We start from the raw sequence: 26,736 nt of genomic DNA, 5'->3' as shown, positions 1-26,736 counted from the left end.
TTCATGGATCGTTATGATGGACTTTCTAAGTTGATATATAGATTCAACATTATTCTTATTACAACACATCAAGTTTTTTAAAAAACTAAAAAGTTTATTCTGAACATTTTATAGAATCATAAAGGATCTAAAATAACTAAAACAACCTTGAAAAATGAGAAAAAATTTACACCTCTTAATCCATTTGTCCGATCATCCCAGATATGGGACTCCTCACATAAACATAAAACATAAATTGAGCACTAAAAATATCGCTTTTGGTCACTTCGAAATGAACAGTATCTTTTTAGAGTTCTATTCTTTTGAGAAAAAGATTTAGATTATGCTTTTTTTGATTATGATTTTCAACCTATTTTAATACACCTATGTAAATTTCATTGAAATAGTCACAGAATTGAGAACTTAGGACATGATATGTTTTAAACTACCAGATTTCAAGATTTATTAAAAAGCTATAGTGTTGGGCTGGGGTGGTGGCTCAGCCAGGAGAGTGCTCACCTGCCACATGTGAGGCACTGGGTTCAATCCTCAGCACCACATAAAAATAAATAAAATATATGCCCAACTACAACTAAAAAAAATATTTTAAAAAGCTATAGTGTAATGTACGGCAGACAAATAACACTTGATACTTGAACAGAATACAGTGTAGAGACAGACCCACACATATATAACTATTTGATTTGCAACCAAGTTACCAAGTTCATTTAGTGAACAAAGAAATTCTTTTTTACCAAATGTTGCTGCATCACAGCTGGGTATGTACCTGGGTGAAAACAAAACAAATAGGACAAAAAAAAAATCATTTCTTATCTCACACTAAACACAAGACTTATTTTGGCATAGATCATATATCTAAGCATTGAACATCCCAGAAGAAAGTCAGAGACAATTTTTGATAGTTTGGAATCTGAAAAAATTTTGTAGGACACAAACAGCACTAACCCAAAACTTGAAAATTAATTAATTAAGTTTCTTATGTCTTTTCTCTTTGGCAAGTTCAGAGGAATCGCTCTCCAAGGAAATTCGAGGTGCCCTCAGCAATGACTCCATGCCTTGACAATTTGATTTTAATCCTTTTGATTTTAGCCCACCTAGTGGGTATGAAATCATATCTCACTGGGGCTTTAATCGAAAGACCCCTGATGACTAAAGATACTGACTACCTAATGGAGTTCGGAATGTGCTACCCCTAAATATGACACCTTGGCGTTGAGTATTTAAGCTTTCATATGTTTATTGAGCATTAGCACACTTTAGAAAAGTGCCTAAATCTTTGGCTCATTTTAAAAACTGGGATTTCCTCTTTTAAAGATTGATTTGTAAGTGTTCTTTATATGTTGTGGATGCAAGTCCTTTGTCACCTGTATTACAAAGATTCTTCCTCAGTCTGTAGCAAGAGACGCAATATCCCCAGAGCAGAGTTAACTTTCACTTAAAGGTAAAGGAACATTCAGAAAATGAATGAAAAGCTAGGCACCATTTGCAAAGGAGTAGGTTGTTCTGACAGAGGCTGCTAGGCAGAGGGGCAGTGAACCTAAGTCCAGCCTGTACTCCCCTCACTGAGCTTCATGCCTTGCCTGGGGCTCTCCCACTGGAAGACCAGAATACCTTTTAAAAGTTTCATGGTTGTGGGCTGGGATTGTAGCTCAGTGGTAGGGTGCTTGCCTAGCAAGTGTGAGGTACTGGGTTTGATTCTCAGCACCACATATAAATAAATAAAATAAAGGTCCATTGACAACTACAAAAATTCTTTAAAAAGTTACATGGTGGTGAACCCTGACTTAGCTATGGAACTATTGAGGACAAAGGAGAATGTGTTTGCTGTGAACTCACCACGAGTTCCAGAGGGCTAGGTACAGAACCTATGAAAAGCTAGTGGACAAGGGTAGATTTGAAAGTCTTGGACTTCATATAGTGACTGAGGTCATCAGAAACAAGTACATGACCTTTATGATATGACCAACCCTGAAGTCTCAAGCAGAATGAGATACCAGACCATGAGATTTAGGGTTAGGGTCCCTCTTGCTAGGATACTTCTGAGTGTGAGCCTCTCCAACAGTGAGGTGAAGGTCGGGGGAAGGCAATCTTCCCCAGACTCTGTCTTTGAGTCTCCCTCCTAACAGAAGACCCTCTGGGCCACCCAGTGGACTCCCAAAAATTATGTCACAGAGGAAAGGGTAAGTGGGAGCCTATTTGGCTGTAATGGTTAATGTGAATTGTCAACTTGATTGAATTAATAAAGGCCAACGATTAAGAGGCTTCTGGGTGTGTCAATGAGGACATGTCTAGGAATGATTGGCATGTGGGATAGGAATTTAAGTGGAGACCCTCCCTAAGCATGGGCAGTACCACCCAATAGGATGTGACTTGGATGGAATAAAAGTTGGAAGAACAAGGAATCAGATGCAGATGCAAGCTCCACTCTTCTTGAACGGGTTCTTGATCGCTGCTTCAATCATCTGAGGATATCGAACTCTCACTCCTTCACTCTTCCAAAGTGGACTCTGCCAGTGATTCCAGGTAGTTTCCAGAAGCCTTGTTCTCAGACTAGGGTAGCACTCTTGGTCTTTCTTGTTCTGGAGGTTCTGCATCTTGGACTGTGCAGCTGCTGGTTCTTCCAGCTCTCCAGCTGCAGACGGCCATTGTGGACTATCCAGCTTCTGGTCCTGTGAGCCAATCTAATAAATCCCTTTTTATAGTCATACTTCCTGTTGATTCTGTTCCTCTAGAGAACCCTGACTAATACATTGGTATACAAGCAGTTTCTGTTTTCCCTTTTTAATTTCTGCCATTGGGGGTGTGGAGAACAGGGGAAAGTTACAGAAAAGAATGTGTTCCTTCTTGCTTCTACGTATGCTCTTTCTCTCTCTAATAACAACACTCCCTATTTGCTTTGATAAATACCTGTCCTTCCTTGAAACTTCCTTTAAGATGAAATCTTCAGGGAAGCCTTCCTGAATTGAGTTGACTTCTTTGCACTTTGAACCCCCACTACCTTTGTTATGACATTCATCTCAAATGAATATGATTTACTTACAAACTTCTATTTCCTTAAGAGTATGTAATATTTTTATTCTATATCCATTAGTCAGCACAATACTTGTCACAGTGTTGATTCTATTATATCAAGAAAATAAGACTGAATTGATTTTAAGATATATCTAACAAAATGAATATGGCATTGCAAGGTCAAAAAATAATAGCTTCCCAACTTTGCATATGTTAGCTACTTTTATTCATAGAAATCTCATTACTTCTGTGCATTTTCGTTTTCTAATCTGTAAAACTGAAGGTAATGGTTGATCTGTAATATCACTTTTGGATATTATTACTCCATGATTCAGATGTCATGCTTCATGCTTGACTTTGCTGTCTGAGTTTTCATACTTTGTATAAAGAGCAGGAACACATTCCTAGGAACGGAACAGCAAAATGATAACTAATAAGGCGGAAGCACTAAGGACTAACAAGGAAATCTGACTAGCACTTGAACATTTCCCAAAGCTACCAACTTGCTCATTCTGGTTTAAAAATAAATAGAAGTATAATATATCAATCTTTTATGTAATTCATACAGTGAACTTGGGGTCTATTGAATTACCTTGACTACAAAAAGGTTTATATCTCTAGGCCAATTAGAACCTGAGATTTATTGAATGATTTCAAAGCTTATGCACATACTGTTTTAACCTGTGCTATTAGAGAGTAATTCCCTTTCCACATTTTGAACCAGCTATCAGAACAGTGTGATTTCAAATGAATTAAATAGCAACAATAGCTCTAGCATTATGAAGGTGATGTTTACAAATGATTGAATTGCTTTTCAAATTGTTTCCACAAAGAGTCACACCAGCTTATAAAATGAGGACCTTTCCATTATCAAAATTGTGCTCTGTCCTCAAGTTACTTTTATAAAATAGATTGGTGATTTTATTTTGTACCCAGTAGATGGATAAAACAACAGTATGCTTTTATGCAAAGTAACCTAGAGATACAAATAATATTCTTAGCAATAGGTCAATTTTATCCACCAATATGGATTTGCAATGCATACATCAACATGGTGAGGACAAGGAATATATCTTCCAAAGTGACGTCTGTAGGTTTGTGTCAATTACAGAGCTTTATAAGTATTGGTCAGTGTACTTTGAAGAGAGACAAGAGCAGTTCAGGTCATGGTCTTTGTCTTTAATAAGTTACTATTCCACTTCTGTGTGAACATGGATGAAGCATCAAAAACACTGTGGAATTTTTCCATCTGAAAAAAAAAAATTGCTATAATTATATTTAAATGATTATCAAGGCTTTAAAATTACTTTGTATAAAATAAAATTGCCTTTGAGGAAAGAATGCCATTTATGTAAATGCTAGATATTAGATACATTCAGGCTGAAATTTGAAAAGTGATTTTTTTCCAAATAACAGAAAACACATTTACTCTTTTATTTTAGGTCTGAGGCCAAAATAAATGTGCTAAAACCTTTAAAATGTTTTGTACTGAAATGTTTCCAGGAAAACAAAGTATTTGTTCTTAGTAATAGTCCATTTAACTAAGACCATGATCCTGTGTGAAAATACTGCATTGCTTCACCTACATCATAGGAGAATTGAGATTGCTAGTTGAATAACAAGTTAATCAGCATTACCCTCAGGGGTTACTGCCTTTTTGAAGACAGTGCATTACCTCTCTGCTGTGACTGTAACAAAGTACCCCAAACTTAGTGGCTTAAGACAACAGAGGTTGATAATGTTACAGTCTTTAGGTCAGGAGTCTGAAATGTCTCAGTAAACCAAAATCAAGGTGACTCCAATAGGTGTCAGGGAATATTCACTTGCTTTCCCTTGCTAGCTCCTAGATACTTCCTGATCCTTTGGCCCATGGGCCCTTCATTCCTCTTCAAAATGCATCACTACAACACTGCTTCCACTACCACATCCTGTTCCGATACCCTTATCTTCTTTTTATAAGGATTTCATGATTACATTGCACTCACTTAAATAACTAATCCCATATAATTTCTTCATCTCCACATCCTTAATTTAGTCACACATGCTTTCTGGTTAATGGAAAATTGTAGGCTAAGTGCATTCATGTTAGTTAAAAAAAAAAAATTAAACTCACAGGCTTAAGTGTCACATGAGAGTGGATTTTGCATGTCAAAGTCCCTAAGCACTATTACAGCTTTACTGGACGTGATAAATGATTTGCAAGAAAGAAATGTTCTGCAATAGTGACAGGAATGCTGAAATGTGGCCTTAAGACTTTTCATATCAGCCTGTACTTGTTGGCGACATTGCTGCCAACTTGTTCCTCTCAATTTCCCTGTACTAACTGTGGGGAATCAGGACTGGTCCATTTACAGCAGCTGAAATTCTATAATATTTGGGATATCTATCTTGTGTACCTGTAGTATTTTCTATATGTAAAAAGATAAACTTCTGTGAACAAATTGAGAATATTTGAATAATGCCGATAAGACCAATTTGCTAATTTTCTATCACAGAGAACATTTTTCATTTCTTTATATTTGAGGAAAGGTCGCAGCCCTTGTTAAATTATTGTAAAATTTGCTGGGAAGATATTGTTGTTGGACATTACCTTATTTGTTCCCTTGGTCAAATAACAAGATTAGTCTGAGTAACTGTCCTGGCAGTCATAAGTGACATGTACTAAGTAAAGTGCTTTACTTGGATTGAAGAGAGTACAACTTAAGAAATGTCTCTCTGTTTGCCATTTAAACAATCATTAAAATTTTGGACAACTTTCTACCAAAGATATGGTCCAGTGTGACTGCATTTAATAAAGTATAAAAATTCAAGTAATGTGATTTGAAGAGTTTAAAAATTACAAACTCAACAATATATTTTTTAAATTACTTGCTACATTTGGTGTTCATTTACCAACTCTTACTAGAAACCAGCTCACCATTCACTGTTATAAACACTGGGAATACAAAGGTGAATGCACACCAATTCTGCTTGAAATCCCCATTCTATAGAGAAAATGGGAAAACGACAAAACAAAACCACAATATTTTCTGCAAAGTAGTGTAATAGGTACGTGTATAAAGTGCACTCTCAGGGACCATAGAGTTAAGCACAATTTAAATTTAAAAACACAAATTCTTTCAAGATAGAATTGTACTTAATTGGAGCATATTGTTTTGGGAAAGGCAGGATTGGAATTCTGTCACTGACAACAGCGCTCACAAAATGTTTGTCTTTTTAAAGCTCAGATGCTAAGATTGAGTCTAATAATAATAAGAGCTAATACGTGTAAAGCACTTACTGTGTACCAGACATCATGTATAAATCCTTTGCATATATTACCTCATTTTTTCCTCAAATAGTGGTATGAACTAAGTACTCTCAATATTGTTTCCATTTTTCAGGTGACAAAAATGAGGTACAGAAAAATTAAGCAAACTGTCCAATTCGTAACTAGTAAGTAGCAAAGCAGGTATTCGAATCTAGTCATTCTGTGGTTCTAAAGGTGAAGTCTACAACTCTTGTACTTCAGCCTCTTAAGCAGTCATTGAATAAACTGTAGCAATTATAATGGTAATGCATCTGTCTTAATTAATGTATCTGTCTTAATTCACCGTTTGGATTTCACAAGTCAGGCACTAATAAACATTATACTTTTTATATTTGGAAAGACCAACTAGTATCTTTTTGATGATTGAAATGACCAGGTTTCACTAGGTTTTTATTTATATAATTCATTTCAGCCTTTTCACATCTTCATTCTGCTAATTTCTCTCACAAATAATCAGAGGTGTACCCATCTGCAGATAAGTCTCCTTAACAGAATTTCTGCTTGGAAATCATGATAAAAGAGCTACTTAACAATTAATACATCTACCCTGAGAAATCCTGAAGCAAGAAGGGGCCAGGAAGAAGACAGATCATCAAGAGAATTCTGGGACACCAGGTTTGGCTCCTCTGGTTTCTTGTATTACACACTCTCCAACCCCTGACAATACATGAGGTCAGACGCTGTCTCTGAGCCACCCACCCCACCCCACACCAAGGTAGACTCTATCCCTGAGCCCGTCTCCCCACACCAAGAATGGAGACTGGTAGCTGGGCCTGCTCGCCTGCCCCCCCGACTGCTGAGGGACACTGTGTCTGCCTTTGTGCTGACTCAGCACACCCTCGCTGGGGCTCCCCAGCTTCTTTGGAGGCTGGTGCAGGCATTTTGAATTATTCCTGAGGCCATGGCCACCATCATTGGAAGGGCAGCTCCCTTCCTGAGACACCTACAGGAGGCTGGAGGTCCTTTGACATGTACCCCTATTTACTCACTAACATCCTACACCCTTCCCCATCCTCTTGTTCACAATTAGAAATACTGTAAATAGTAATGGAACTGATCCTGTTTATTTTAATAATGTTAAAGTCTTTATAGGGGCTATCTGGTTCAGAGCTACATTTTCTCTGTATTGGGTACTACTGGTATTGATCTCTCCTTCAAAGGAGAGATAGTGGAAAACTGCAGGTTCATAATAAGCCTACCAGGAGGAAACTTCAGTATCTCTGATCTTCATTGCTACAGGGGAATATATAGAAACAATATGAAAAAACAGGGGCAGAAAGCGTCCCTAACAAACCAAGATGCTATTGTGATAGAATCCAGTGATAGCATGGGAGTAGAAATGACAGAAAAAGAGTTTAGAATCTGCATAATTAAAATGATCCGTGAAGAAAAAGATGAGATAAGAGAGCAAATGCAGGCAATGAATGACCATTCCAGTAAACAGTTAAAAGAGCAAATTCAAGAAGTAAAAGAACACTTCAGTAAAGAGATAGAGATTCTGAAAAAAAAAAAAAAAAGAAATACTTGAAATGAAAGAAATGATAAACCAAATTAAAAACTCAATAGAGAGTATCACCAACAGAATAGAACTCGTGCAAGACAGAATCTCAGACAATGAAGACAACATATTTAATCCTGAAAATAAAGTTGAATAAACTGAGAAGATGTTAAGAAGTCATGAATGGAACCCCTAAGAATTATGGGATATCATGCAAAGACCGAATTTAAGAATTATTGAGATTGAGGATGGCACAGAAATACAAACCAAAGGAGTGAACAACCTGTTCAACAAAATAATATCAGAAAATTTCCCATATCTGAAAAATGAAATGGAAAATCAAATACAAGAGGCTTATAGAACACCAGGTGCACAAAATTACAACAGATCCACACCAAGACAAATTATAATGAAAATACCTCACATACAAAATAAAGATAGGATTTTAAAGGCTGCGAGAGAAAAGCGTCAGATTACATATAAGGGGAAACCAATACGGATATCAGCAGATTTCTCAGCTCAGACTCTAAAAGCAAGAAGGGCCTAGAACAATATATTTCAAGCTCATAAAAGAATATGGATGCCAACCAAGAACCCTATACCCAGCAAAACTAACCTTCAGATTTGACAATGAAATAAAATCTTTCCACAATAAACAAAAGTTAAAAGAATTTACAAATAGAAAGCCTGCCCTGCAGAACATTCTCAGCAAAATATTTTGTGAGGAGAAAGTGAAAAGTGACAATAAAAGTCAGCATAGGGAGGAACTACCCTAAAGGAAAAGCCAATCAAAGGACAAGTAAAAAGCCAAAAATAAGCCAAAATGACCAGGTATACAAATCATATCTCAATAATAACCCTGAATGTCAATGGCCAAAACTAAATAATCAAAAGTCATAGACTGGCAGATTGGATTAAAAAGAAAGACCCAACAATAGACTGCCTTCAAGAGACTCATCTCATAAAAAAAGACATTCACAGACTAAAGGTGAAAGGATGGGGGAAAACATACCATGGACATGGACCCAGTAAAAAAGCAGGGGTCTCTATCCTCATATCAGATAAAGTGGACTTCAAACCTAAGTTAGTCATAAGGGATAAAGAAGGACATTTCATACTGCTTAAGGGAAGCATAAAACAGCAAAATATAACAATTTTAAATATTTATGCCCCAAACAATGAAGCATCTATGTATATCAAAAAACCCTTCTCAATTTTAAGAATCAAATAGACCAAAACACATTAATAATAGGAGACTTTAACACACTGCTCTCACCACTGGATAAATCCTCCAAACAAAAACTGAACAAAGAAACTATAGAACTAAATAATACAATCAATGGTATAGACTTAATGGATATTTACAGAGTATTTCATCCATCATTGAGCGAATACTCTTTCTTCTCAGCAGCTCATGGATCCTTCTCCAAAATAGACCATATGCTATGCCACAAAGAAGCCATTAGTAAATACAAAAAGATAGATCCTATCAGACCATAACGGAATGCAATTAGAAATGAATGATAAAATAACAAACAAAAATTACTTATACACCTGGAGACTAAATAATAGGTTATCAAACAATGCAATGATAACAGAAGACATCAGGGAAGAAATTTAAAAATTCTTAGAGGTAAATGAGAACAATGACACAACATATTGAAATCTCTGGGACACTCAGAAAGTGGTACTAAGAGGAAAGTTCATTGCATTGAACTCATACATTAAAAAAATTAAAAGTCAACAACTAAATGACCTAACGTTACATCTCAAAGCCCTAGAAGAAGAAGAACAGATCCACACCAAAAATAGTAGAAGACAGGAAATAAAATCAGAGCTGAAATCAGTGAAATTGAAACAAGAGAAACAATTCAAAAAATTGACAAAACAAAAAGTTGGTTCTTTGAAAAAGTAAACAAAACTGAATAAACCACTACCCACACTAATGAAGAGAAGGAGAGAGAAAACTCAAATTACTAGAATTTGTGATGAAAAAGGAAAGATCACGACAGACACCATTGAAATACATACCATAATTAGAAGCTACTTTGAAAGTCTATAATCCAACAAAATAGAAAATATCAAAGACATTGACAAAATTTTAGAGACATATGATCCTCCCAAACTGAATCAGGAAGACGTACACAATCTAAACAGATCAATTTCAAGCACCGAAATAGAAGTAGCCATCAAAAGCCTACCAACCAAGAAAAGCCCAGGACCAGATGGATTCTCAGTCAAATTCTACAAGACATTTAAAGAAGAACTAATACCAATACTTCTTAAAGTATTCCAGGAAATAGAAAAGGAGGGAACCCTTCCAGAATCATTCTATGAGGCTAGTATCACTCTGATACCAAAACCAGACAAAGACACATCAAGGAAAGAAAACTTTAGACCAATAATCCTGATGAACATAGATGCAAAGATCCTTAATAAAATACTGGCAAATTGCATACAAAAATATATTAAAAAATAGTGCACCATGATCAAGTGGGGTTTACCCCAGGGATGCAAGGTTGGTTCAACATCCAGAAATCAATAAATGTAATTCATCACATCAATAGACTTAAAGTTAAGAATCACATGATTATTTCAATAAATGCCTAGAAAGTATTTGATAAAATACATTACTTCCTTCATGCTTAAAACACTAGAAAAAATAGGAATAGTAGGAGCATACCTCAACATTGTAACGGCTGTCTAGGCTAAGCCCACAGCCAACATCATTCTTAATGGAGAAAAACTGAAGGATTCTCTCTAAAAACTGGAACAAGACAGGGATGTCCTCTTTCACCACTTCTATTCAACATCGTCCTTGAAACACTTGCCAGAGCAATTAGACAAACCAAAGAAATTAAAGGGATACAAATAGGAAAAGAAGAACTAAAGCTGTCACTATTTGCTGATGACATGATCCTATATTTAGAAGATTCAAAAAACTCCATTAGAAAAGTTCTAGAACTAATGAATGAATTCAGCAAAGTAGCAGGATATAAAATCAATACACGTAAATCTAATGCATTTCTATTCATAAGTGATGAATCCTCTGAAAGAGAAATTAGGAAAACCACTCCATTCACAGTAGCCTCAAAAAAAAAAAAAAATACTTGGGAATTAATCTAACAAAAGACGTGAAAGACCTCTACAATGAGAACTACAGAACATTAAAGAAAGAAATTGAAGAAAACCTTCAAGGATTTAAAGTTCTCCCAAGTTCTTGGATAGGCAGAATTAACATTTTCAAAATAGCCATTCTACCAAAGGCACTATACAGATTCAATGCAATTCCAACTAAAATCCCAATGACATTCCTCATAGAAATAGAGAAATAATCATGAACTTTATCTGGAAGAACAAGGGACCTCGAATAGCCAAAACAATCCTGAGTAGAAAAAGTGAAACAGGAGGTATCACAATACCAGACATTAAACTATACTACAGAGCCATAGTAACAAAAACTGCATGGTATTGGCACCGAAATAGACAGGCAGACCAATGGTACAGAATAGAAGACACAGAGACAAAACCACATAAATACAGTCACCTCATATGAGAAAGGAGCCAAAAACATACAATGGAGAAAAGATAGCCTATTCAACAAATGGTGCTGGGAAAACTGGAAATCCATATGCAGTAAAATGAAATTAAACCTCTATCTCTCGCCTTGCACAAAACTCAACTCAAAATGGATCAAAGATATAGGAATTAGACCCTGCACCTAATAGAAGACAAAGTAGTCCCGAATCTTCATCATGTTGGCTTAGGATCATACTTCCTCATAAGACTCCCAAAGTACAAGAAATCAAAGCAAGAATCAATAAATGGGATGGACTCAAACTAAAAAGCTTTTTCTCAGCAAAGGACACAATCAAGAATGTGAAGAGAGAACCTACAGAGTGGGAGAAAATCTTTTCCACACACACTTCAGATAGAGTACTTATCTCCAAAATTTGTAAAGAACTTACAAAACTTTACACCAAAAATACAAAGAACCCAATTGATAAATGGGCCAAGGAACTGGAGAGACACTTTACAGAAGAAGACATACAGGTGATTAATAAATATATGAAAAAGTGTTCAACATATCTAATAATTAGAGAAATGCAAATTAAAACAACTCTAAGATTTCATCTTACTCCAACTAGAATGGCTAGTATCAAGAACACAAATGATAATAGATGTTGGTGTGGATGTGGGGAAAAAGGCACACTTTTACTTTGCTGGTGGAGTTGCAAATTGGTTCAGTCACTCTGGAAAACAACTGTGGAGAATTCTTAGAAAACTTGGAATGAACCCACCTTTTGACCCAGTTATCCCACTCCTCGGTTTATACCCAAAGGACTTAAAATTAGCATACTACAGTAACATAGTCATGTCAATGCTTATAGCAGCTCAATTCACAATAGCTAGATTGTGGAACCAACCTAGATGCCCTTCAACAGACCAATGGATAAAGAAACTCTGGTATATATACACAATGGAATACTATTCAGCCATAAAGAAGAATAATATGGCATTTGCAAATAAATGGATGGAATTGGAGAATATCATGCTAAGTGAAATACGCCAAGCCCAAAAAACCAAAGGTCAAATTTTTTTCTGATAAGTGGAGAATGATATATAATGGGGAGTCAGAGAAGAATGGGGGAACTTTAGATTATGTAGAAGAAAATGAGAGGGAGGGGGGTGTGAAAAATGGTGGAATGAGACAGACATCATTACTCTATGTTCATGTATGATTACATGAATGGTATGAATCTACATCATGTACAACCATAGAAACAAAATGATGTACCCCATTTGTGTACAATGAATCAAAATGTAGTCTGTAAAAAAAATTAAAAGATAAATAAAAACACTACAGATTCTGCATTTACTTATTACATGTTATACTTAGAGACATCCTGTTAAAAATATGCTCCAGATAAACATCCTTCTCTTTCAAATATTATGTAGTTGGAGTTTCTTTACTCAGAGGTTCAGTAAGCATGATGACAAGTTACTCAGGGCCACCTTCTCTTCTTTTTCCAAACAGATGTTCCCCAATAAATTAGGGAGAAAAGGAAAGTATCACAGATCAGCATTCTAACTTCCCATACCCCATAAACACATACGAGTCTTCTAGTGTTGCTGTGTGGACTGAATGATACAATGCATACAATGTGCCTGGCAAATAAGTACATCATTTTACTCTCTTCATTATACATGTCTGGAAACACAGACATGTGAAGAACAATGTAAGAAAAATGTGTTTGTCCTATAATTCATACAAAAGCAAACAATAAGAAATGGGTATATAGCAAAATTCAATTTTCCTCTTCTCCCTTCCTTCTCAGCCAGGCCTCTCATCTAGAGATGACCACTGCAACCAGTTTCATATTGCTTACTGATTTCCAGAGATATTTCAGACACTTAAAAATAATTTGGCTTTTAAAAAGTCAAGACGTTTAATCTTTCGGGGGAAGTTCTCTAGTTAGAGAATGTTCAAATGGGGAGTGTGTTCTTTTGCTCTCACGAGTGCGAGTGACAAAGTCAATCCAGAAACCTGGGTATAATCTTGTCTCCTCAATAAAATTCTCTAGTCAACCCTGCCCAGGTTGTCTGTTTGCTTGTATTTAAACTGCACAATTAATAATAATAATAATAATAATAATAATTTAACTGGATGTGTTTCTGTATGGTTCCTCTTAGTTGTACCCTTTCAGGATTTCTCATACAACTCCATTAATAATGGTGCCAGGAGTCTTCTCCTATGAGAAATTTACTTTAAGCATCTTACATTAGTTAGAATATTTTCTCTTTACCCAGTTGCTGAGTCAGCTACTCAGTGCTTCTCACACTGGGGAAATCATAAAAAACCTTAGAAAAAGCTACCAAGCATAATGAATTAGCATTTCTTTCCCTTCAGAGGAGTGCATGCCACCCCAAAAGAGAGACATTGTGTTGAGACTCGAACTTCTTATGGAAATTAAATTCTAAATTGTGATATGGTAGAAATTGGAGAGTTTAAGGCCATTGAACTGATCTGTGTACTTACTAAAATAATTCCTTCCTGCCCTAACTGGGCAATCTATTAAAAATTTTTAACCTGATGTAGAGAAAGGAACATTTGACTTGATCTAATTTGGAAACTCAGAATACTTCCCTAACCAATAGCACCCTGAGAAGGAAATTCCCCTTATGCTTTGAAGCTGATGAAAGTAAAATTCAGGCATACGCTTACAGAGAGTGCTTCTCAGTCCCCTATGGAACTTGGAGGTGAGATGGAAAGTAATACATGTGTGTTTAACCCTCCTCCCTGCACTTTAAATGGAACCAAAGCTTTATATACAAATGAGGAAAACAAAAACTAAACAAAAATAATGCAAATTTTAAAACAATTTTACATAAAGAGACTTTTTTCGCCACTGAAGTTAGGAACAAGAACAATTTCATACGAATATCCTGAATAATGCTTGCCTCCTACAGAACAGTGAGGTCCAAATTGAAAGACAAGTTGAAGATAGAATACAAACTTGTTACTCCAAGTCCAGAGGAATGAACTGGAAATGAGGAAGTTCACAAAGCCTGCACTTGAAGGCCCTAGGGGTGTGGATGTGACTGGACCAGAGAGATGGAGAACCTCGCTTGGTGTGCGTTTGTTTCCTGCAGAGCAGGTGTGATTCCGGTGGAGGGGAAGGAGAGCGCCTACCATCTCACCACCTGGGTTTTTGTTCATCCAGCTCAACGGGGTTGGAGAGCCCTTCCAGCCTGTCTCTGTCACCACCAGGACTCTCCTAACTCTGCAGTCAGCCTGAACAACTCAGGATGCCTGCATAGACTTCATTTTCTCATGCTGATTCTGCTGCCTCTAACTCCTAAAAGAGAATTTTTTTCTCTCTCTCTTTAAATAACATGAGTCTAAATGTAGTAAAGAATGTATTTCAAGGTCCTGGAATTCATCATTGTGAAACAAATGAGTACCTCAGTTCCCTTGGACTTTGCCAGACCTCCAACAGGATAAATGTAACCCTTAACCTTGAAATCTTATTACAGCTCAAATGGCTTGAAAGTTCTTTCTCAAACATTTAATTATCTTTCACAGATTGCCTCATCTCTTCTAAGTACATTGCTTGTATATCATTATATCATTTGGACAAGGTTATGGGAAGAATTATTTTGTAATTTTTCCTGCTGAAATCTTTATTTTGGTTTGTGATTCTTTATACATGGCATAAATAAAATATAAGCATAGTAGGTATAAACACATATTACAAAGTTTTGATTTTTTTTATAAATTCATACTATATTAGTGGTTTCCAAATTGCTCCATATGCATTTGGGATTTTGCACATTCGACAAAATAAATGTGATTTAATGGAATGGATACAGAACTGAGAATCAAGAGAGCCAGTGGCAATTACTCAGCTTTAAGGGTTTTCTTTAGGGCATTTTCTGTCTTGATTTTCAAGTCTGCTTTTAAGTCACACTATGGAAACTTTATGGTCTTTAGATTCCTTGCAGGTACGGTTTTTGTGAAACACAGTCTTCTGAGAACTAAACAACACTGTATCTGCAACAACCCTCTGGCTTTCTAATTCTTTCCCGCATATTACTGATGTGGAAACAGAAGGTCAGAAAGATAAGCCTGCACTCCAAAATCACACAGCCCAAAATGTCAGAGTAAGATTCTGAAATTCAAATGGTTGTTTCTAACCACTTACCAGATTGAGATGCATCATTTTAACACTGAAATGTTCCACAACCTGGCCCCACCAAGACGATTAACCCTGTCCCAGATTATTTCTGTCCATCTTCTTGCTCCCACCTTTAATCCTCGCACACCTTCTCTATACTCACTGTCTCCTTCCTGCCATATTTTACCTTTTCTGTCCATATCCACATTTCCAGGTTTCACTCATCTTCAGAGTTCATGGCTCACCACCCTGACTTCCTTCCAAACCTACTATCTGTTTCATCATTTTAGTTGTTACATGTTCCCTTTAGAGTTTACTTAAAATGTCTCCATTATCTCCTAATGCATCTACAAATAACTTGCTGGCAAAAATGACACCATATATGGCTTTTGCCCTCTCCATGCATTTTGATGCTGGACAGGAAGTAAAAGCTTAATTCCTGCTAGCTAAATTCCTTTGTAATATTGATCTGAAAATGATTGGAAAAGTTAGAAACATGACACAAATATAAGTTACCATTATTTCCAAAATACAGCCTCCATCGATTTTTATCCATTGAATTCTTATGTAATTACTTGTTACCTTTCCCAAAACATTCACTCATTATCTTTCCTGTAAACCATAGACCTATGATAAGATTCTATACATCCATAACCTTTCAGAGGAAGAGTCTTTCAGTAATAATGACAATACTGCCCATTAATAAATTTATTTTCAGGAAAGTCCTGAAGATGTGGGAATTATTTTATCATTTTACACATATTAATAATAACTCTTGAACAACGCAGGAAAGTAGTTACTTCTACTAGTCATAGAAGCTAAGAATCAAGGAAATAAAGTGATTTGTCCAAATCCATCCCAAGAAAGACAGAAGGTGTTATTGAACTCAACAGGTTCTGATTTCAAAGACTTTGATTTTTTTCTTTACTCCTAATGTACAATTTTAAAAACAATATTAGTGTAATATAATCAATAGGTGTTTTTTCCCTGATGTAGTATAGAAGACATCAATGATTGAGATGAAAAAATTTTTTCTTTTCTTGTATTTTCTTTTAAATTTTTTCACTGTTTTAAATTAGAGAAAAATAAGCTATGTAGGAGAAAGTGTAATACAGAAACTTTTAAAGAAAATATATTATCTTTCATTTATATAATACTGAACTACAAGATAATTTTATTCCTAAAAATAATTGTATAAAGAAAAAAACTTTATTTTCTTGTAGCAGATATTAATTTCAAAATCCCTAAAATGATAAATAATTAAATGGTTTCTTCATACTGTATACTCATACTTATGAACTTATCCATTTTTGTATTTTGTGGGAAAAGTCCAAAGAATTGGCAAAATACATAGAGGCTGCATTAAATGAATATAAGTTAAAACAAAAATAAGTTGTACTTTCAGTAAAAGGTACCAGATACAACAGACTACAGATAGGTTTGATTAATTTTAGGAAAGCTCCCCCAAATAATCCATATTGTATCCTGTATGTGAGCTGGTTCATTGATAAAATTATGAATCTGGGAAGCCACAGATTGTGGAAATCAAAGAAGAAATATGTGATCTTGGAGTCTCTAACTTGTTCATGAGATAATGTTATAAGGATGGAAATGTTACTAACTGATAAGGGTACCAAAGAGACACTGTGCAGAGTAGAAACTGGTCTGTGGCAATGGAGACGCTCTCTGTTCCTCAATTGTTAGTTCCAGGTGCTAAGACAGTTAAGAACTTTCTCCAAAACAGAGAAAATTAGTTTATGAAGGACTAAAACTTGAGGGATGCACGTCAGGAGCATCTCACACTTTTTCACTGGATCTAAGGCTCCAGTTAAAGAATGAAGTAACTGAGTAAGAGTGGATTTTGAGTGATTTCATCATGTCTAAAACCTGGACAATGTTCTGACTCTAAAAGAAAAATCACATGTATCTTTATATCCCTTTACTTTATGAGAAGAATGGAAAGTAGAGTCCCAAAAGTGGACAAGGTCTTGGAGTAAGACAGGAGTTGTGTGACTGGATGGGCCAGAGTCCAGGGGTGGACCTGGAAGTCAACGGTCGGTAAGTGCTCTCAATAGTAACAAGTGCTTTGGGAACACTCTTATTTTTTATAACTTTATGTTAAAATTCTTTTGAAAGTATGTTTGGGGTGTTTGAAAGTCAAGTTCATTAAGGAGAAGACTGTAGTTTTTTTTTTTTTTTTTTTCAGGTTCTTTGAGGGACTGGAAGTCAAAACAATTCATGTTCTTGGGACGACCACATAGTAAAGACCCTTTACCCCACAGTGTCATTGCTGTTGTGATCTCTGAATTTCCATTTTAGTGTATGTTTCATGCTGTTCCAAAAAGCACCAACAACAATATATTAATAATGAACTGTACAGTCTATATGTTCGATAAGAATAAGGACCATTATGAACCTCAGTTTTTATATTAGTTGGAATTATATGATCACAATATTTCTAACATTTCACGTTTGAAACACATGAGCAAACTCTAACTGAATCTCTTACTAGGTTAGAGATGGAAAATAAAGCAAATAAATTTTGGGCATGTTTTTTGATATACAGAAATATTATTTCAAATTTGAAGATTATTTCCACTCTTCATTTCCTCGGTTGGGAGACCAATCTTGATGGGGCACTGGCCAAGTCAGTGAAGGTTCTCTGCCTTCCTTACCCAACCATCTTCTAGGTTAATCCTCAACAGGATCATTCCTTAGTGGATGCTTCTAGACATTAACAGGTTGCATTCCTTTCTGGTGACTCAAAGGAACAGTCAATCCCTTTCCTTGTCTCTTTCAGTTTCTAGAAGCTACCTATGCTCCCAAACTTGTCCCTTTATAAACCTGAAAAGTCAGCAACTTGGGGTTGAGCCTTTATAATATTTCATCTCTCTGACCTCTCTTTCATAACATATCTCTCTGACTACAGCTAGGAAAGAGTTTCCACTTTTAAGGAATCCGTGATTACATTGGTCTCACCTGGATAATTGGGGATAATCTCCCCATTACAATATCTTTAAGAACTCAGTCATAGCTCCAAAGTCTCTTTTGCTGTGGAAGAACTGTGTACTCACAGTTCCCTGGGATTAAGATCCAAACTTCTTTGGAACATTATTCTGCCCACCAGAAATAATATATTAAGAATTTTGCCTGCTAGACAACCATATACTACCCTTGAGAGTGCTTAAAACCAAATGTTAGAAATGTTAAATATGTTAAAAATAATAGCATAAGTTTTATTTCAAGAGTGTTCTTTATTTTAGATACAGTAAACAAGGATAGATATTGCACTATTGTTCAGTCTTCAACCAGTAGCTGAATCATATTTGGACTTATGTATAAATAGTTTCCTCATACTGAAAGCCCTTTAATTTAGTTTCAAAAGACACATAGTTAGCTGGATAATAATTGCAGAATCTTAAGGAATCTTTTCCTGCAAAGAGAATAGCATCTACTTACATTTAAAATTCAGATTCACATTGAAAAACACAAGTCTACTAGAATATATACTATTCCAACTTATGGCATCCTTAAATCTGTGTGGTATGTAACAGATTCTGAAAATAGCAACATAAAGTCAGTTTTTGACAGGATGGAATGTGAGCAAAGAACAAACTACTCAGAGGTACAGTAACTGAATAGATGTAGCCTGGTGCATCCAGGGAGGTGGTAGGAAACCTAGCTGCTTCAGAGAGAAGGTACATAACCCATGCCTCCACAATTTTTTCAAAGAGGGCTTTTCGTGCAAGTTCCACAGGAAGATAGAAGAGGACCTACAGTTCCAAAGTCTTTATCTTTCATATAACCATATAATCAGAGAACATAATTTTTGCCTGGTGTGCACATGTATGCACTGGATAAGTGAATGAATATTTGTAAATAGTATTCACCAGCTACAAGTGTTGGATCCTCGATGGCCACAAACTGCTATCTTTTCTGGCAATCCTGTGCTAATCTCTCCTAAGTTCATCCATCCTTTCAGCTGAAAGCCCACTCTGGCTTTGCTTATTTTACCAGTGACCTGACCTAGTCTTACTGGTGTTTCACTGATACCACCCAGTCATACGAGAACATGAAATTAAAAGCAGGTAGACAAACAACTTCAGTTAGAGCAATCATTTGAGTAAAACCTTATTTGGTTTGCAATTTTCTTAATAATGAAGGCAGATCCTTGAGTTGCCACAGAAACCAACAACTCAAACTTCTCTGCTGACAGAAATTTCTAAAGGAGATGTTTTAAATCTTTCTCTCCGAATGTCAGTTAGGGAAAATATACATTAAAACTTTTCCTAAATATATAACATAAATTTACTACCATTTTGCTGGTTTCATTGTTCAAACTTAAAAAAATAAAAACTATAACTAAAGGAAGGGAAGCAATGACTGTATTCTGATTTTGATTAAATGTCCTCTTTCAGCATTTACTAGTGTTGGTTTAGATCAAATACGTGTAGGGTAGTTACATAATATATATTCATTAAATATTTTTAAAACTGTAGTTAATAGATATTAATGTATAGACATTTTGTTCAAATACTTTCCATGACTCATTACAGGAAATTCTAAATTAAATGTCTCCTAAAAGGGTCTTCACTGAAAAGGCAATAATTGTGTGGTGTTAATTCTTCATTTTCTTTGATGGATATCTTTCTTAAGTTACTCATTTTTGTCCTTTTCATCTATACAGATTTATGAAAATCCAGCTATTTACTTCATTTGGCTTGAAACATATTTGGCTCATATTATTGGGGCTCAAACCTGTTGGTTTCGTAATGATGTTATTATATTTGGGGGTCAACTGGCATGAAAAATCCTGTTAATTTCAACCATAATTGACAAAGAAATAGGAGTCCACTTGCTAGTTATAATAGTTATAATAGTTATGATTATGGCCAGATTACCTTTGACTATCAAAAAAAAAAACCCACTTGATTAGGAGTACTCCTCTCTAGGGAACTCTTGGGGTTCTTCTTTATTCATGTTTTGGTTTGCTACTTCCATCTGTTCCTTATTTTATCTTGATAATTGTATTATAGCCTGGTGAAATAAGCTGTTTATTTATGACATCTGTCTCTTCAAAATTTAGTTGAGAAGTGATGTTTTGAGGGTGAAGTAGCGAGGATTGAATTCAGGGGCACCCGACCACTGAACCACATCCCCAGCCCTATTTTGTATTTTATTTAGAGACAGGGTCTCACTGAGTTGGTTGGTGCCTCACTGTTGCTGAGGCTGGCTTTGAACTCTGCCTCAGTTTTCTCCACTGGGATTACAGTCATGTGCCACCATGCCTAGGGAGAAGTGATTTAAAGAAGAGAAAATTCATACAATATCCTCAATTTCATCTGATTCTTAGAATGGGAACCACTGAAAATTTAGGTTTATTTTAGAGCATGATTTAAGATTTCTAGAATTGATCCTGGAGTATACCTACAAACAAACAAAACCACTAGAATAGAGATGGGTTTTATATTAAGTCAGATCCACAACCTGATTCTTCCCTCTAGTCAAAATGAATGGGATTGTTCCTAGTTGTTTTCAAGTATGTGAAAAGATGACAAGATCACAGTTTTGGCAGATGTTTTATCTTCTCATAATTGCTATTTGTGTTTGAAAATTGGATGGACATTTGCTGTTATTAAAAGCAATAACCAGTTAAAATTAAAATATTAAATACTACATATTTTGAGAAAACACTTATTTTGAAGAAATATGTTCCCTGCTTAGATGCATCAAACTAAATATATGTAAACAATAAATAAATGGGTTCAAGCCTTTTAAGAACTTAGTCCTCTTCAGAAATTTCTATTTTCCCTTTGAATATTCTCATCATAATAAAGATATCTTGACTGGTTAATAGTCCTGCTTAATAACAGAGTTTTTTGTAAACAGGTTTTCAAAGGATGCTAATCCCATTTCTTCATCCTGTACATGAGGAAAGTGAAAAACAGAAATATTAAGTGACTTGCTCAGGATTACATAGTTCCTTGGCGATAAATCAGGATTTCACATAAATTCTGTCCACAATATATGTCATACTGGTCTACTTCCTTGCATACTAAGAAATGTATTATAATAAAAATGAAAATGATAACTAACTCCTCTAGTGATCCCACTTTTCAAACCAAAAAGCTCCAATACCTAACAAAAGAGAGTACCAGGTGGTAGAGCTAAGGAATATGAATAATCTTACCTTATTAAGTCTGGAGAATCACTTTGCTCCTCTTTAGAGAATATGTTTCTAAAAATGACTCAAATACATCTGTCAAATAAGTAAGAGTGTCTGTCATCTGCATACTTTTGGATAAACACTGACAAATACTTATTTAATTGTTCTTATTTCACTATTTTTTACCAACCTCTAGAAATGACTGTCATTACAAAATACCATGTTTGTAAAATGTTACATTTTCCAAGATTGCACCTTTCTGTGCCTTAGATATATTTTTGGTAGATGCCTGTTCATCATCTTAATATTATAAGTAAAAATTCTTTCAAATCATAATGTAAGATGGATTTCACCTACTTGCTGACACTGTGCTTGATTCATTTGCACTTGCTCTTAACTGTCCCTGTTTCAGCATTATTATTATCTGTTAATGCTGCAGTGATTCATTACTCAACAGATATCCTTCATGACCCAGATACACTCAGGTCACTGTACTAGATCTTTCTGGGCATGCCAAGATGAATAAGAAGCTACTATTCCTACCTAGTTCAAACAATACCACCTCTTAAAGCAAATTTGTGGCTAAATAATCACTGAACTTTGAATTTTTAAAATCAATTTCCTCTAAACAAAGGTGTTATGTAGATATATGTGTGTGTGTATAAATATATATTTATATATTATATACATGTGTAATATACTATAGTTAATATGAGCAATTAGGGAAAGTGGCTTGTCACTAAAGTTACAATTAATGAATTTTTGATAAGTTGTATGAATACAGTACAAATTCAGTGACATGAAGGCACAAAACAATTGAAGAATCAGTTCCTTCATTGGAGAGATAAATGGAAATGTCAGGATGAGCAACCAGTTTCTGAGGGGAATTGTGTATGTGTGTGTGTGTGTGTGTGTGTGTGTGTGTGTGTGTGTTTATTTAAACTGTTGAGTTAAAAGCTTTCAACATAAAATCCAGGTGGACTTGTCTTACAAACACTTGGAATGAAACCCAGGTTGGAAGCAGATGTGGCAGATAAAGATTTGGATTATTGATGTATAAACAAAAATTGTGATATCAGATGTGGTTTCCATGGCAGAGAAAGAAGAGCCAAGGATATTACCTTGCAATTCTAACATTTTGAAAGGTTTACTTATTTTAACTTTAAAGACAATTTGTTCATCATTTTAAAAGTACGTTTTTTATTCACTCCTTGAGTCAGAAGCAGTATTGTACAAAGCCAGGGACGTAAAGGTCCAGTTCTGGCTCAGTAATGTTAAGTTGTCACAGTATCTTGCTAGTGCATGTAATTGTAAATTGGTGACATCTGAGGAAAGCTGAAAAAGTGATTGTGTTAAATATTTTTCTTTCTGAGACGATGTAGTAGGAAATTAAAAGCATAAACATTGGAGTCAAGACCTTTTTCAAATCCTGGTTCCAACACAGACTTTTTGTGGGAATTTGGGCCAGTTATTTAGTTATTTAATTCTCTCTATGCTTCATTTTCTCTTCTGTGAAATATGGATAATAATATTGACCTCAAAATTAGTACAAGGAATAAATTAAATTTATACTGTAAGTACTGAGTACTATAAGTACATTTAACATTATTATTGAAATCATTTCCTAATGGTAAATTTGCTCTTTTTAGATTGTGAGTATAACAAAATGATTTTATTTATGCCTTGTAAGTCATACATATGAGAATCAAATATTGGCCAAGTTGCCACAATTTGATGAATCCACATGAGTAAGCAAAAAGAAAACTCTAATTAATGACAAAACCCTAATTTCAGGAAGAAATTACAGACACAGTTTATTAGAGAATTCATGGTTAAATTACTAAAGCTCTTACATTTGAAGATTATTAGATTAGTTTGTGCTAAGCAAAAGATAAAAAAAACAAAAACAAAAGGAAAAACAAATACTCTTTGGATCCAAGGTGGCAGACTAGAGGGAGGCTGCATTCCTTGTTGCTCCATGACTCCAGATTCAAGCAGAGGAAATACTGTTCTTCTGAGAGGCAGCCATTGCTGCCCACCCATCCCCTGCTGTTTACTCTCCGTTTGTTTGCAGCAATTACCCATCTGCCAGCACATCACATGCCTTTTGAACTCAGGTCACACTCTCAATGACACCTATCGTCTGCCATTTGCCCGTTTGCCTACCTCTTCCCTGCCCACCTCTTGCCTGCCCATCCCCTGCCTTTCACCTACCCATTTTCTGCTGCCCAATGTCCACACACCAATTGCCCACCACTAGCCTACAGACAGCCCGCAGACCATGAGTAGATCTCCCACTGCCCACTGTTCTCTGGAAGCCCATTGTCACAGTAGCCACAGGTTTGCTTACATGCAGCCACTGCCATCTTGGGACACAAGTCAGGGCCTGCAGGTTTGCTGCTGCCACCTCCTCCATCTCAGGGCATGGCTGCCTCAGTTTGGGGTCACTGGCCAGGGCCCGGAGATATATTGGGGTATCTGCAGTTCCTGTTGTACCTGAGGTCTCTCTGCTGGATGTGCTATTGGCTGCCATCTAGCTGCCTCCTTGCAGGGTCACTCCTGTGGGTAAGCGCATCCCTGCTGGTCTCTCTGTAAGTTGAAAGGGCATTAAGATCTTGGGACTGCAGCAAGGCATAGCCTGGGAAGCTGAGGCGCAGGACCATTAGATTGCAGCTGGGTTTGCGTGGGCCAGTCAGGGTCTGGCAAGCCTATGGAAAGCTAGAGACTATGGGAAGTTCCCCCAGGGGAGCACAGGTTGGAGAAACTGGAGAATACTGGGCTCTCTCCAGTTCAGTGAGTCCTGAAGTGTGCAGGGACAGAAGTGGCCAGCTACAATGGGTGGGAAGACTGGAAGAGGGTGTGTGGGCATCTTGCTACTGGCTCACCCACCCAACCAGTCCAGACTGAAACTAACGTTAAACTTCAGAAAACCCCACGTTTCAGTGGAGAAAGGAAGCTGAGAAAAAATTTGAAAGCTAACAGAAGCAATCATTTAACTTTCCATTGAGACCTTTATTTTGCCCTCTCTCATACACCTCTACCATCTTCAAATACAAATATTTTTCATGCATCAGTTTATTGAGGAATGGGATGTCTGAATAGTATATGACAGTTTTGTTATGTATTCTTATACTTTAACTTTTTAAAAAAATTTCTCTATATTTTTTTACTCACCTGTCTGTCTCTCTGGATTCTCTTTCTCACTTCTCACTTCTCTCATGCTAAGAGCCAACCTCTCTTAATTCCTCCCTCACTCTTACTATACATTTTTACCTCTATTTTCTCTCCTCTCTCATAAACATCACATCTTACACTACTTCTGATCCCTCATTGTCCATCATTTTAAACAGTAAGCCGTTTTAGGAAACTTACTGTTTACACTGTAGATAATAATTGAACACATCATTTCTGTTTATTGTGACAAAACTGTAGATGCCTTAATAGGAGCCATTTGCTTTAAACCTTAAGGTTGTACATTGTTTGTATTGGGTACTGTTAGTCTTGGTCTGTTCCTTAAAGGTGAGGTACTGGAAGCCTTCAGGGACACTAGAAGACTAGAGGGTAGAATCTGTACTACCTCAGCTTCATATTGTTAGTTAATAAGACACACAAACATCATGAATAAACAAGGGAACAAAGCACCTCAAAGAAACCAAGATGTTCCAACAATAGAATCCATAGACAACACATTAAAAGAAATGTCAGAGATGGAGTTTAGAAAATACACAGTTAGATTGATCTTCAAAATAAAGGATGGTATTGGAGAGAAAAATACAGGAAGTGAAAGATCACATCAATAAAGAGGCAGAGATTATAAAAAGGAATCAAGCATAAATTCTTGAAATGAAGGAAAAAATGAACCAAATTAAAAATTCAATGGACTATCACCAACAGACTAGACCACTTAGAAGATACAACCTCAGATGAGGAAGACAAAATATATACTCTTGAAAATAAAGTCAACCAAACAGAGAAGATGGTAAGAAACCATGAACAGAACTTCCAAGAAATGTGGGATAACATGAAAAGACCAAATTTAATATTTATTGGAAAAGATAAAGGTGTAGAGATACAAACCAAAATAATGCATAATCTTTTCAATGACATAATATCAGAAAACTTCCCAAATCTAATGAATGAAATGGAAAATCAACTACAAGAGATTTACAGGACCCCAAATTACAAAATTACAGCAGATTCACACCAAGGCACATTATAATGAGAATGACTAACATATAGAATAAGGATAGAATTTTAAAGGCTGCAAGAGAAAAAAAATCAAATTACATATAGGAGGAAACCAATTTGGATCTCAGCTGATTTCTCAATCCTGACCTTCAATGCCAGGAGGCCCAGGAATAACATATAACAAACTCTGAAAGAAAATGGAGACCAAATGAGAATTTTATATCCAGCAAAACTAAGCTTCATATTTGAAAAAGAAATAAAAATCTTCCAATCATAAACAAAAAGTTAAAGTAATTCACAACTAAAAAGCCTGCACTACAGAACATTCTCAGCAAAATATTCCATGAGGAGGAAATGAAAAAAAAAAAAAAAACAATGAAAAACAACAAAGAACTACACTAAAGGAAAAGGCAATCAAAGGAGAATCTAAGTCAAGTTGAAAAACAAAAATAAACCAAAATGGGAATACAAAAATCATATTTCAATAATAACCCTGAATGTTAATTTCCTAAACTCATCAATCAAAAGACATAGACTGGCAGATTGCGTTTTAAAAAAGGACCCAACAATATACTGTTTTCGAGAAACTCACTTCCAAGGAAAAGACATCCACAGATTGAAGGTGAAAGATTGGAAAAAACACATGAACTGTGTAAACAAGCAGGGATTTCCATTCTCATATCAGATAAAGTGGACTTCAAGCCAAAGTTAGTCAGAAGGCATAAAGAAGGACATTTCATGCTGCTTAAGGGAATCACACATCAACAAGACATAACAATTATCATTATATATGCCCTAAACAATGGACCATTTACATACATCAAACACTTCTTGATTTCAAGAATCAAATAGATTCTTGAATCTATTCAATACCCATAAATCA

The sequence above is a fragment of the Sciurus carolinensis genome, chromosome 4, assembly GCF_902686445.1.
Source record: "Sciurus carolinensis chromosome 4, mSciCar1.2, whole genome shotgun sequence".
Taxonomy (NCBI): Eukaryota; Metazoa; Chordata; class Mammalia; order Rodentia; family Sciuridae; genus Sciurus; species Sciurus carolinensis.
The sequence above is the reverse complement of the archived record's forward strand: the minus strand, read 5'-3'. Positions refer to the sequence as shown.